We start from the raw sequence: 13,197 nt of genomic DNA, 5'->3' as shown, positions 1-13,197 counted from the left end.
ATTCCACCTGTAATTCCAGGAACACATTCTCTCTCAAAGTCAGAGGAAGAGTGAAGTGCCATGGAGTGACAGCACTGCTTGCCTTTCTGCAAGCAGCAGTGATCRCAGTCTGCTGACTCTGCTACAGCAATCAACATTGGCATTTTGCTTCTGATCATTATCAAGTAAAATAGCCACAATCTTTATTGCATTCCCAGGCCAAAAGCCAAGGCAGCCAAGGAATTACATGCCACAAGTGTTTCATTCGCTTTTCTCACAAGGATTCTGTAAAAGCCAGTTTTGTAAGAGGCAATACTGTTAACTGGAAGCCAGATTTTGATTTTTCTTCTAATAAGAAAGGGCTAACATTGCTGTTTTGAGGGATACTTAAATCTCCAGCTTTCAAAAGAGAGCTTTCACAAGCCCATATTTCCATTAATGCAACTTACACAACTTCTGATGTGCTCTGTTCTGAAAGACTGGCTCTCTAAGAGGATGTTCTGCCACCTGTCCCTGCTAAACCTCAGTGAAACTGAGCCAAAGGAGTCTTGTCCCTTACAGGGATCTGCTAGAACAGCAGTCTTGCTGGAAACTGGAATGTTATTATCCAAAAGTAAATGGAAAGTTCCTCAGTATAGGAAACTTACACAGACCAATAAAGAGGTCCAGCCTGCAACACAAGTACAATTTGTCAAAGCAGAGTGAACTGTGTATGACCTCAAATCCGAATGTACTATAAAAAGTGCCGATTCACTTCAGTGAGGTGAGGCTTCTGCACAAGATCAAGAGAGACTGTGTTTAGGCAACAAGCCAGGAAAGAACTTCAAGAAGTTGATCTGCCCTGGGTGTACTCCAGACACTCAGGAAGGGAGCTGAGCATGTGCTGCATCTTATTTGTGGGTGGTACAGACTGTTACCTGGAGGCACAGTTCTATCCAGCCCGCTGAGCCAGAGCTGRGGCCTAGGCTCATCAGTTTACCACCCCAGCGATTTAATGAAATCTCCAGTTCAGAAAGATAAGTAAGAGAAAAAGAGGATTTTTTTTAATGCTTACCCTTGCAATTATTTACAAAATTAAGTCTCTCCTATCAATACCTGCATGTAAATCAGGTTTTTAGAAATCACTATTACATGCATGTACATATGTACATACATATAAAGAGGTTACTGACAGCTATTTATTTTTAAAATGCACTTAAATCTTGTTTCTTCCCTTGCCTGATAATTCAGTGTCTAATGTCCTAAAATGTCAGATACTTGCTTGTGAAAAACCTGAGAAACTCTATTGCCTCAGTATGGGATCTTGGTCCAGACACATGCCCTTTCTCTGCTCCAGTTACTGCAAGTGCAGGTTACAATAGCTGCACTTCAGAACAGCATTCAACGACTTAAGTAATTAACACTTGTAAACTACATTAGAGGCATTCAAGTCCTCAAATAAGCAGCAATATAGTGTTAAGTGAAAAGCGTATTAGAGTCTAAAAATACGCCATATAAAGAACAGATCAGATGTGCAGATACTGGTAACAGTTTACCATCTGCTCTTCTAATYTATCACAAGACAAAGTTCAGTACTCTGTTTCTTCTCTCCTCCTTTGTCTCTTCCAAGCCCACATTTCCATTCACCTCTAAAGAGGCAGGAACAGCCTCTGCTTCGCCTATCRGACTCCAGCCTGCTGTGCAAATAAGGCCCACCCTCAGCAAAGGAATGCAAGTGTCAACACAGGACAGGGCACTGCTATTGAGCGGGGTGTGGTATTTACCTACAGGAAAGCCACAGCCTTCAGCAACCACTTTAATAGCTCAGAGCTTTAACATAGTAACTGTGAGATTATTCCAAACCACTGTATTGAAATGATTTTTTTTTTGTTTAACTCATACTTGGATTTGCATGAGAATATAACAAGCAAATACAGGTGTCTGCAAACACAACTTGACAATGACAGAGAAACTTGGGATTGAAGAGAAATGTAGAACCTTCACCCTCCCCATAGGAGCAAGGGGATCTTCTGGGTCACCAAACAGCGGTTTGTTTTCAGAGCAAACCTAAGATCAGAGGAACTCTCCCTCTCTCAAGTCAGCACCAAGTGCAATGCAAAGAATCTGGAGAAGAGGATGACTTCTCCCTTGAGCAAAAGTACAGGATCAGAAGAGAATTTCTGTTAACAGAACAGCACAAGAAAGGCAAGCTGAATTCCTCCTCCGTATAAGAAGCAGATAGTCTCAGAAGAGATGAGATTATTTAAAATTTTAATTTCCATAGCCTAGCCTTAAGAAAAGAGACAACTTGAGGCCTTATATAAGCAGGAGTGACTCAATTGAAGACTGAGCTGAAACTCCTGAAGAGTTGTATGTTGTACAGGGTATGTTTCCTCTGCCCTGTAGGTAAACAAACGTGTTTACAATCGAGATCCTGGGGAATCCCATCTTTTTAGAAGCACAAACATAAATTGTCAGTTATTAAGAATCTCACCCAACTAAAAATAATAAAATGGCATAGCTTATAAATAGATCATTTATCTACCATAACTTTTCTCTCTTGCAAAACAGAGACAAAAACAAACAAAACAAAAAAAAAAACACTCCACAACCCCACAGAATCCTGAAGAATTTTCTACTGTTGGGTTCCTAGCAACAGAATGACAAGCCACGCTCTCCTATCTTGTACAATCATCTAGCCAAGCCTCCTAAAATTTGGAGCAATCAGCACCTTCTATGCCAGATTGGACACAGGTAGCAGAACCCAAAAGTGACCAATACGAATACACCAGAGCCCAGCAGATGAGGAAAAGAAAGACATCTGAAACTTCATTTGCAGATGGCTTATTGCTTGCCAAGCATAGAGAGGAATAAATCATGCAGAGAAACTCCTTCACAAGCCAAGACCGATTCTGCTGCCCTGTGTTCTCTCATTCTTGCAGAATACAACACGGAAAGAAAACTGGTGACTTGGCTTCATTCCTTCCACAGCCATCCCCTATCTCAGTAGCTGTAGTGGCACCATGACCAAATGACAGGAGAAAGCACTTTAAAATCCTCTCTCACAGAATTTTCAACAGAAAGGATTGTCTGACCTGAAATGAGAGCCTCAGGACTTCATTGCTTAGTCTATCTGGGTTTGTGCAAAGATGACAGAAAAGTTGCTTATCTCAATCCCAAGGAGTAAAACAATACAGACTGGGTTCAATTATCAGCCCAGAATTCTGACACTCAGCATTTTACACTATGAAAAGTAAAAGCTAGAGCGTAGGAAGGTCTCCCAGTTTCTTCAGATTACATTCTCTTCTGAACAAAGTTGACCCTTTATGGAAGCAGCGCCTCTGCTCCCGCAGAGCTCCCATGTGCAGGAAATGCTGGGGAAGGAGCCCGCAGACGCACAGCTTATCATGATGAGTACACTCATGTCACCCTCAGCCAACAGCCCACTCAAACCCCACAAAAGATAACAAACAGCCTATCTGCATGCCCAAACACTGTCTGTTCACACAATTATCCTTCCTATCGCTGTATCACAAGCATACAGTGGTGAAGAAAAATTCAGAGGCCACCTTTTAATATTTGCCTGGTCTCTTACAGGGACTCTGTAGAAAGGCAAATAGTTCTCCACATCAGCATTCAGCTCTGTTAATTAGGAAGTCAGCCTTTCTTTCTTGTGGTCTTCTGCCTGATTCACTGCATATCTACCTATTTCTGCAACATAAGAAACGGAGATCCTGCAAATGTGGCATTAGTCATTATGTAACTGTAACTTGTCTGTTGAATTGGTCTGAAATATAGAATAGCTGCTTTTTAATTGAGAATCATCCATTCTGTGCATCAAATACCATGCCAGCTTGTAATTAAATACTGTAGGATATTAATATGCACAGACTGCACAGTCACTTTAATACTTTTATTTCATAGATTTTCAGTGCTTGACTGTATATTTTCCTAACATAGTTGTTTCACGTTCTATCAATGTGGTTTTTTTGGAAAACATATCTTCCTCGTGTTTTAAAGCAACAGTCTGCTTGATCATCAAGTTTCAATCTTCTGACTAGTCTTCCCTCTCTCCTTTCCAATGGCATTCCCAACTAGTCCCAATCGCTCCCTCTGTTCACCTGTATATGTCCTGCAGTTATCACAATCCTCTCATCTCCCTTTTGTCTCCAAAGTTTTTTGCTGTTGTTGGGTTTTTTTCTGTTCTTGACCAGCCTGCATTTGAATCAGGCAGCTTCCTCCTGTAGTGTCTCTTTACGTAACACAGGTCATTAGAAAGTGCAGGAGAGTGTTGCTACCCATGGCACTTGCTGAGTGAATTTTTAAGGGTTTTCTACACAAGTGCTGAACTTCAGAGCATCTCAATGCATTCTAGTAGTAGTGGAAGGTGCTGACACCTGACAACAGTGTTCCATCCTCACTTCCTTTCTAAAGCATGTGTTATAAAGTGCACTAGAGCTGGCTGGTGTGTTGAAGGTATTTATGCTAAAGAGGACACTTAAGGGAGTATGGTACCTGGAGAGGATTTTCCATCTCTCTGGACAATGCCCCCTTCATATGGGGCAAACATGAGGCACAGCTGTCTCCTGCACAGCAGATCCTTCCCAAGTGGCTGACACGTGGGATGGTTGCGCACGCTTTTCTCTGCTGAGCTCCACCAACCTCATGTGTGTGCTCCATCCTGACTTTGAGGTGTGCCAGCACCACAAAGATGAGAAGCAAAAACATACATCTGATTCAGCAGTTCATCATGGGAAACAAGCATAAAGCAAAGCACAAGTATGACATCCTGCCCACAGTGAACATCACTGAGAAGAACCACTGCAGTTTTCTCAACTAGGTTGAGCTGCTGAAAACAAAACAAAAAAACTAAACARAAGTAAGACACAAAGAAAGTGTTTTCTGTTGCAGTTCAGAGTAACAAAGGCTAGATCGTTTTATATCAGGAAGTAGCAAAGAGCAGGAGGCAGAACAGCTCTACTAACAATGAAGGTTTCCTACTATCACTAGATGACAAAAACATTCTCCTTCTATACAGTATTCAATATAATTGACCAAGAGATATTACTCTTATAATATGAAAGATGTATGAAGCTGACAGCAGTTTACATCTCCTTGATGCAACATCATTGAGCAACAAGCAAACTATGCCATAGCCACTAGGCTTCTTATTGCACAGTTCTACAGCACTGCAGCCTCCTGTTAAACTGGCAATCATTTGATGGGCCAATGAATAATTTCAGTGCCAATTGCACACAGACATAAAATACATCTCTTTTTACCTAATCTTTAACCACCCGTGACTACACCTCTGTTATCAAGGGGTCCCAAGTGTGGACGAGGTCAGATGGCTGGTGAACTGCAGATTAAAGCTGAATGTGTGCAAAATAAAGTTGGTTTCAGTAGGCTTGGGTAGGCAGTTTAAAAAGTTTGCCATCACTGTGCCACTTCATTTGGATCCTGTAGATTAGGAGTGTTCCTGGAATCTGGCTTAATGCCAAGCTCCTGCAACGCAGCATCTGTGTCATACTTGCTTCAGGCACCAATTGGCTTGGAGATTCTGTCCCAGGCTCTGGATCTGAATTGTACCAGGTCTATGACACTATTTCAAATGAGTTGCCAATTGAGCTCTGGCTAGCTTCTTCCTGAGCTTGCCAAGGAATGGAAGGTTTGGTAACAGGCAATAGTAGCTAGGTCTGATGGGTTCAGGTTAGGTTTCTTGAACAGTCTTACAGTTGCATGTTCTATAAGGGAAGAGAAATTTTCATCCTGTGTGGGAAGCTGACAGTTTACAGACACAACAACAACAAAAAAATGCTGCTTACTATGTATTATCCCCCCCCCCAAAAAAAGAAAGCATTCTCTATTACTAACAGGATTTAATCAATTAAGCATAGGAAACAACATACCAGTGCAACTGCTAGTCTGACACTGTGTGAACAGCTAGTCTCTCCTGCCTACCCTGTGCTTTACCCACTGCTCTTATATCATATGGAATGAAATGGTGGAGACTAACTTTTTTAATGATATTTTTCCATGAGTATGCCATGTTATGGACAAACAACACCATCTAGCCTACATCAAGCTTTATAGAGGAAGATGTGCCAGCAAACAAAGCTGAGTATTGAAAAAGAGAGAGAGAGAGAGAGAGAGAGAGAGAGAGAGAGAGAGAGAGAGAAACTCTACCTCAGTCCCCTTCCTCTGTAAAACCTTTATTGAGAGAGAAAGTAAGAGAGACAGATAGCAACCAGATAGTGACTTTACTGGTGCTGAGCATTAAGACAAAATCATCCTTGCATACTTAGAATCATAGAATCAGTAAGGTTGGAAGGGACATCTGGAGATCATCTAGTTCAGCCTCCCTGCTCAGCAGGGTCACCTGGAGCATGTTAGACAGGGTTGCATCCAGGTGGGCCTTGAAGATCTCCAGAGAAGGAGACTCCACAACCTCTCTGGGCAACCTGGTCCAGTGCTCCGTCACTCTCACAGGGAAGAAATTCCCCCTCATGGTCCAGCGAAACTTCCTGTGCTTCAGTTTCTGCCCATTGACTCTTGTCCTGTCACATGGGACAACTGAAAAGAGTTTGTCCCCATCCCCTTGACACCCTCCCTTCGGATACTTATACACACTGATAAGATCCCCCCTCAGTCTTCTCTTCCCCAGGCTGAAGAGGCCCAGCTCTCACAGCCCTTCCTCACAGGGCAGGTGCTCCAGCCCTCTGACCATCTTCATAGCCCTACGCTGGACTCTCTCCAGTAGCTCCATGTCTCTCTTGTACTGGGGAGCCCAGAACTGGGCACAGTACTTGAGACAAGGCCTCCCCAGGACCGAGTAGAGGGGCAGGATCACCTCCCTTGACCTGCTGGCAACACTCTTCCTAATGCACCCCAGGATACCACTGGCCTTCTTGGCCACAAGGGCACATTGCTAACTTTAGAATACTTTAGAAGGAAGAATAATATTACCTTTTCTGCCATCACATTTTATAGATAATCACCCCAAAATGAACTATGTACAATGATCCTTAGTCCTCCGAGTCAGTGCTAAACAACCACCTACTACATAAACACAATCTGCATTATTAGCTTCCAGAAATAGTCCAGCCTTTGGCTGTATTAAAGCAAATTGCATTATATTGTGACCACTTCATTGAATTGTTTCACTTTAATACACTCTGTACATACGAAGCCTTAGCTGTGAGTTGACAGGCTGTTTCTGCTTGTGTTAACTAGCTCCAGTTCAATAAAAAACATTCACCTCCATCAAATCTGTCTAATAGGTTAAGAGTGGTAGACCTCAAAAACATAAACAAACATGCTAAATTTCCAAACCATTACTTCAGCCACTACCCTTACTCCTTTTCATACTGYTGTTGGTTTTCACAAACAAATCTTCAGCTCTCCCTATGAGTTGATAATAGCCTGTGAAAATCTGCCTAGGTGAGACCTCTTTGTGTATCAACTCTTATGGGATAAGCCATTACTTTCTTTTCTGCTTTCCAGCTGTGAGGAGCATCACAAGGAGGTTTCAACCATAGCAGCGTATATACACGGAGAGAAAGACAAACTTTTTCAATATACTTAATCCAACAGATTCATACGAAACAACACTATAACAGAGCTCTTCCAATTTTAAACTGTCCAGCAGGTATACCTTACAACATTAAAAATGAAATCTATCAGGAGGACTGATGTGAAATAGAACAATCTTGTAACCTTTAAGTCACCATTTGAGAGGTCAGAAGTTATTAACTAGCAGTATGTCTCTCTCTCAAATGATTTGCTAAGATCTAACTCATTTTCTGCTAGACAAGAGTTTACAGTACTTAAAACAGTCACCACTGGAACAGATACTGCTGATGCTTCAGATGCACTCCACCATCTGAGCATACAGCAGAAAGCAAACCATCCTCAAACTGAGAGAAGGCTCCCAGTTCAGAGTTGTGGCCTGATAACTGGGCAACRTGGGAAGACCTATGCTACCACTGCTCACCTCATTTGTTCTGTGTATAGACTTCAGTACACAAGAATGTCATCACAAAATMAGCATTTTTTCAGAATAATAAGTATTCCATTGAGACTAGCTGCCCCTGAGCAGCAAGCAAACGAAGCCTGGTGTCTAATAGACTGGTGACCTACAGTCCTTCACCCTCATCAAAACAATCACAGCTTGTCACTGTGTCCTCTATGGGCTTGTGTGAAAAAAACCTCCAATCCCTCTCACATTTCCACATCTCCCCACAATTTCCTCATCTTCTTCCCCAGTCCCTAATTCCCCTAGTCTTGTTCACATTCTCTTATCTCACCAGCCCGCAGCACTGCATGCTCCTTCYAATATTTTCTCCTAATTACCATTAAGACAGGAGGCACCACATGTTGTAGCTGGCTTCCTGGCACATCAGCACTGACAGACTGGCCAGTGCACACAYGCCGATTCATTAGTGAACAGGCAAAGAAGTGAGAACCGGTGAACTCATGCTGCACCTTCTCCCTCAGAGAAGGAAACGTACACACTGATTTGGGTTTCTCTCCTCTATTTAGAGGCTGATTTTTGTGGAACTTTAAAGAGATCTTGTAGGTAACTTTGAAATCTCTATCACACCATCAAATCTGGCTGAAACCTATTAAAGTTCTAAAAAGCAAAATTGATAGATGGAGTGRTTACACAAGCTTTGTTTCTTTAGAAAAAGTAGGCTAAAAACCCATTAAGAGTCTACTTATGTCATCCCTTCATTCCTATTCTTCATTTAAAAATAACAATTCTATTCTAGTGCATTAGCTTACATAACTCTCTCCTGAGCTGAAATAGTTCAAACTTTCAGCCCATATTTATCAAGCATGTGTGTGTATGTATTTTTGTCCATTTTAAGGTGTTTGGCAGGAACGCAAAGTAATAGCAAAAAGATCAGTAAAACCAAATAAGCTTCTCTAATGGCTATCTCTCAAACTTTCTGCATTAGTATCATTGCAAGCGAGAACTGAACTGCTTTTTCTCCAGCAAGCTGTCAGCTGTTCTCATGGTTACAGATCTAGGAATTTGGAATGACAGGTCACAGTTATGAGAACGAGTAGATTTATTTGGCATGTTTCTATCTAGTAAATAACATTCTCCTATAAACAGGACAAGAGTCTGCTGCTGTACATTATCATGTTGTTTATTCTTTGTGAAGACCACTTTTTAGAGTCTCTGTCCCAGCAAAGAAGGTACTAACCAGATTTACATACTTCTTCAAATTCCTCTCTCACGGAACAAAGACAAAAATACGTAACCCTTGCACTCTCTGCCTTACTATAAATGGACCAATGGGGCTTTCATTGGAAGATCCAACTGTATACATACACTTTCCAGATGGGACTTCTCTTACAGCTTGAAGCAGGGGTGGAAATGCATACTCGTCATTTCAATGTAAGAGAAGGCAGTGATGTTGACTATTGTCACTGGGCAGCAAAATCTAATCTGTAAACTGGTTATTTAAAAAATAACCAAAATATCTTTTTGATTAAGTTAACTGCCAAGATTTGTACAATTCCAGATACGACGTTATGCCAATTGCATTAACATTGACATGTGCAATTGGCTTCCACAGAACCACAAAACTCAGCTAGCAGTATAGCAGCAAAACAGGGCTCCCTCACACTTCAGACTGTTGCTGAAGGGGGGCCTTCCCCCAGGAAGCCTATTGATTACTTCAAGCCTCTATTCATTACTGCAAAAGTCAAGAGAAAAATTAGCTTGTGATGAGAAACTGGAACACAGACTCAATAAGTTTCTCTCAAATATTGACCTGCCTAGTTGGGAACAACTTCTAGTCCCGACTGCGCCAGGCTGGAAATGTAGTGCAATCCTCAGTCATTAGTCTCAAGGCATTCAATCCCCCTAACAAGTGCCTTAACACTCTGGGAACATCACCCACATACAGCATTCAATAGGAAGAAAATTACCTGTGGTGGTGATTGTCAGTTCATTCAACTCAGGATATTCTGGAAAATGTTTAACTGAAACACTCATGTTCTTAGAGAACTACTTGCTTTTCTTGTAAGCTGCTGGGGAGTTGAGTCTTCCAAGGTGCACAGCGGGGGACAGTCCCCTTGGACTCACCACCCCAGGACTTTAAGGCCTGACTACTACAGGGCAGCAAGTACTATACACGCAGTAAAGACTCCAGAACTTTTAGTGCTTCAGAGAGACCCTTAGACTATCAGTGCAAGCCGACACAATTTCAAAGAACCAACCAAGCCAACAGAATGCTGCTTCCATTTCCAGGTCAATAGAAAGGAGGCCTACAACCAAGAGGCCAGAGACGGCCTTCTTCAGCTTAGGTCTCAAGTTCCTGAGTCTGCACATGGAAACCTTGAAGCCCCGATAACAGGAACATTATCAGAACTTCTGCTCTCACAGATGAAGACCTGGGCAAGTTTCCAAGGTCCCTGCTAAGCATTGGGAAGTATGGAAAGGCTCGATTGCCTGTGAGCACTAGTCTGAGCTTAGTCACAAGATGCAAGGCTCCAAACTCATGTCTCATTTCCAAAGAAAAGTCTAGGGAAATTCCATTACAAGGGAAATCTCAAATTGTCAAAATTTCCCATGAATAAGGCAGGGTATATCAAGTTTAGTCCACCTCTGTTTTCAGTTTCCTTCAAAATATCTTTACCTTTTGTGTTCAACTCTGAGAATGAGCTTTCATCTGTTAAAATACATACACTAAAACAATATATATGGACAAAATGCACAAATTCACATCTAAAGAGAATCCTTCACAATATGAAATCATTCCTCTGGTTCTATTAAAATTTCTACAGCTACTTCCACATGCACGTGCCTGCCTTGAAACCACAGCCCTCCCTTACAAAGCACAAGCTTATCTATCTGGTCTCAAGATAACTGGTAGAGAAGATTAAGTTCTATGAAGATGAATCCACAGAGGTATTTAAAGCACACACTTCCACTTTGGCATGCCATTTACTCACTGTTTCAGTAAAGAAACAGCATCTGTAAAGAGGCAAAAGCTAAAGAACATCAACTGCAACAAGCCTGTCCTGGTCATCACTAGGTATCACCAAGACCACAGCGCAACCACTTGAAGTGGAGAGCAATGTGCCTTCCCACAGGGAAAACAGCACATTCCTGGGATTCTAGCTCCCATCTAGCCAGCAGCAAGGAAGGGAGGCACGAAATGCATTAAGCAAATATAAGATTTGGCCTATTTTATTTATAAGGCAGTGTCACAAAGCAGTTGCTATTTAGTTCTAACATTTTAGAGTCTTAGGTCCCAGTTCCAGCTCTGATTTGCCAACTTGCTGCAGAAGTGAGAGTGAAATAAAGAACAGCAGTTAGAACTCAGGCTTGTGGTGGGCAGTTCTGCAATCTTCTCCTACACTATAGGCATGGAAAAATAACTCTGCCATTAAAAATATGAAGTATTTTACCAATGAGACATTAAAAACTCCTGAAGATGCACTAAACTTGGTCAGCCACCAAAAATCTTTTTCAAAAACTGAATTTCTCATAGTACTAAAGTTCCTGATTTCCCTAGCACCTAAATGAATTGGACATTCAGAGCTTTAAGTATTTATAATATGGCTATTTTTCGATGATCTATGTAAATATATATATATATATATGTATGTATGTATGTATATATGTATGTATATATCATAAGGATATTTAAAAAAAAAAAAAAAAAAAAAAAACTTCTTACAATTTTTGTTCCTTGTCATTAAAAGCAAGGTGAATGGAACTCTTCAGTTTTACACAGTGCCTAGGAACTTCATAAAATTTAAAATAAAGTAGTACAATTTACAGCCATTTATGCTGTTTTAGATACGTTCATGCCAGACAACAGAGGAGGATATAGTTCTATCTCATGAATTAGCACTCAATACTGCATATGATATATCATTGACCTCAGGCACACGGGAGCAAAACCTTAAAGGCCAAAAGGCTCTTTTCCTGAAGAATAGTTTTGCTTCAGTCTACATTCGGAGACAAGCTAACTTTGAGATGGTGCTGCAGCATGCGATTCTCTGTATTGCTAGTGTTATTAATAAATTGTTGTTCTCTATTAACCATCTATACAGCTCAGGGTTTATCTCAGCAGAATTCACACTCACACTCATTCACCCACTGGAACAGCAGGGGTATTGAGCCAAACGATTCAATAGCCCTTTTCTGTTTTTAATGTCTGTTCTTCTGTTACTTATACAAAATCCCTACAAGCACAGTACACTCTTTTTTTTTTTTTAATAATAAAACTATAGAGTAGTAATTGTTTGACCCTGTACACTAGATTCTATCTCAGGATCAAAAGGGCTTTGTGCATAAATTGAGTAGTAGTATTATTGGTTTCCTGATACGGAATATGCCAAAGTACAAAACATTTTTTTTTCCCAAAGCTAGGCCACAAGTTGATGCAAACAAAACCAATATTGCACACAGCATTTTAGCTCCTGTACTACGTGTCCTCCAATGTAGCAAGCCTGCAATTATCATGAGAAAAGTCCAGCTGGAGGTATCACCTACAAGTACAATTCTTTCTTGCTTATATTTTTTTTCAAAACACATGTTCTACTTGAAAACAATTCAGTGCCAATCAGCTAGCAGTATGAACAACAATTTAAGTTGTGGTCTCAGTAAAGGTAGGAGGGGGAATTTGCTAAAAGCCACATAATTCAGTTACAAAGCCCCAAGAAGCATATTATAAAGAGTCAGGCAAATATACGTTATAGATCATGAAAAAACCCGACTAACTGTACACCTTTAAAAGTGCAGTTCATGGCTGAAAGCTGCCAAATTACAGAGGGGATTTGCTGCGAAGAAGGTGTTACCGCCAGAACGGACAAAAGCATGCATTCTACCCATTCCAAGCTCCTCCCCGCCTCCTGTCACGCTCGCAGCAAGCAGCAGCTCAAAAACTGACAACCACAGGCTCCAGGACTGGAAGAGACAAAAGTACCTGCTGGGAAAAGCCTGGAAAAATGTTATTTTGAAGTTCTAATAAAAGAGACGGAAAAAATACCCATGCTCGGAAAACGCCCTCCAAAACTCTGCCGGTCTCAAGCACAGTTTCGTGGCAGAAAAGACTTACAGCCCACACCTCACCGGGATTTCAAAGGAGGCAGCACCCTGAAGCGTTGCTAGAAGAGGCGCAGCAGGGCGTGTTGCACCATCGCAGGAGGCAGGGGCTTCCCAAAGCGCGTCGGGACGGGGCGCAGCGCCGGCACCGCGCTTCGGCGGCGAGC

The 13,197-nt window shown here is 41.6% G+C and overlaps 1 protein-coding gene across 6 annotated transcripts in view; it reads right to left on the bottom strand.

Annotated features, from left to right (window-relative positions):
• Positions 1 to 13,135, bottom strand: part of ITPKA (inositol-trisphosphate 3-kinase A) — a 34,005-nt gene extending 20,870 nt beyond the window's left edge. Inside the window, exons 1-2 of one of the 6 annotated variants that reach the window (XM_085306669.1) lie at positions 13,044 to 13,119; positions 5,241 to 5,702 (exon numbers count right to left, since the gene is read on the bottom strand). The gene's annotated coding sequence lies outside the window, so the exon portion shown is untranslated. Of the gene's footprint in view, positions 1 to 5,240; positions 5,703 to 9,900; positions 9,961 to 12,713; positions 12,893 to 13,043 lie in introns of those variants that run through there. The other 5 variants (XM_085306674.1, XM_085306687.1, XM_085306680.1 and 2 more) reach the window with 5 other exon arrangements.
• Between the last annotated feature and the right edge of the window lie 62 nt (positions 13,136 to 13,197).

This window comes from Rhea americana, unplaced genomic scaffold (assembly GCF_003343005.1).
Source record: "Rhea americana isolate MKP2758 unplaced genomic scaffold, rheAme1 scaffold_102, whole genome shotgun sequence".
Lineage (NCBI taxonomy): Eukaryota > Metazoa > Chordata > Aves > Rheiformes > Rheidae > Rhea > Rhea americana.
Note: the sequence above shows the minus strand (reverse complement) of the source record. Positions and strands in the feature narration are given on the sequence as shown.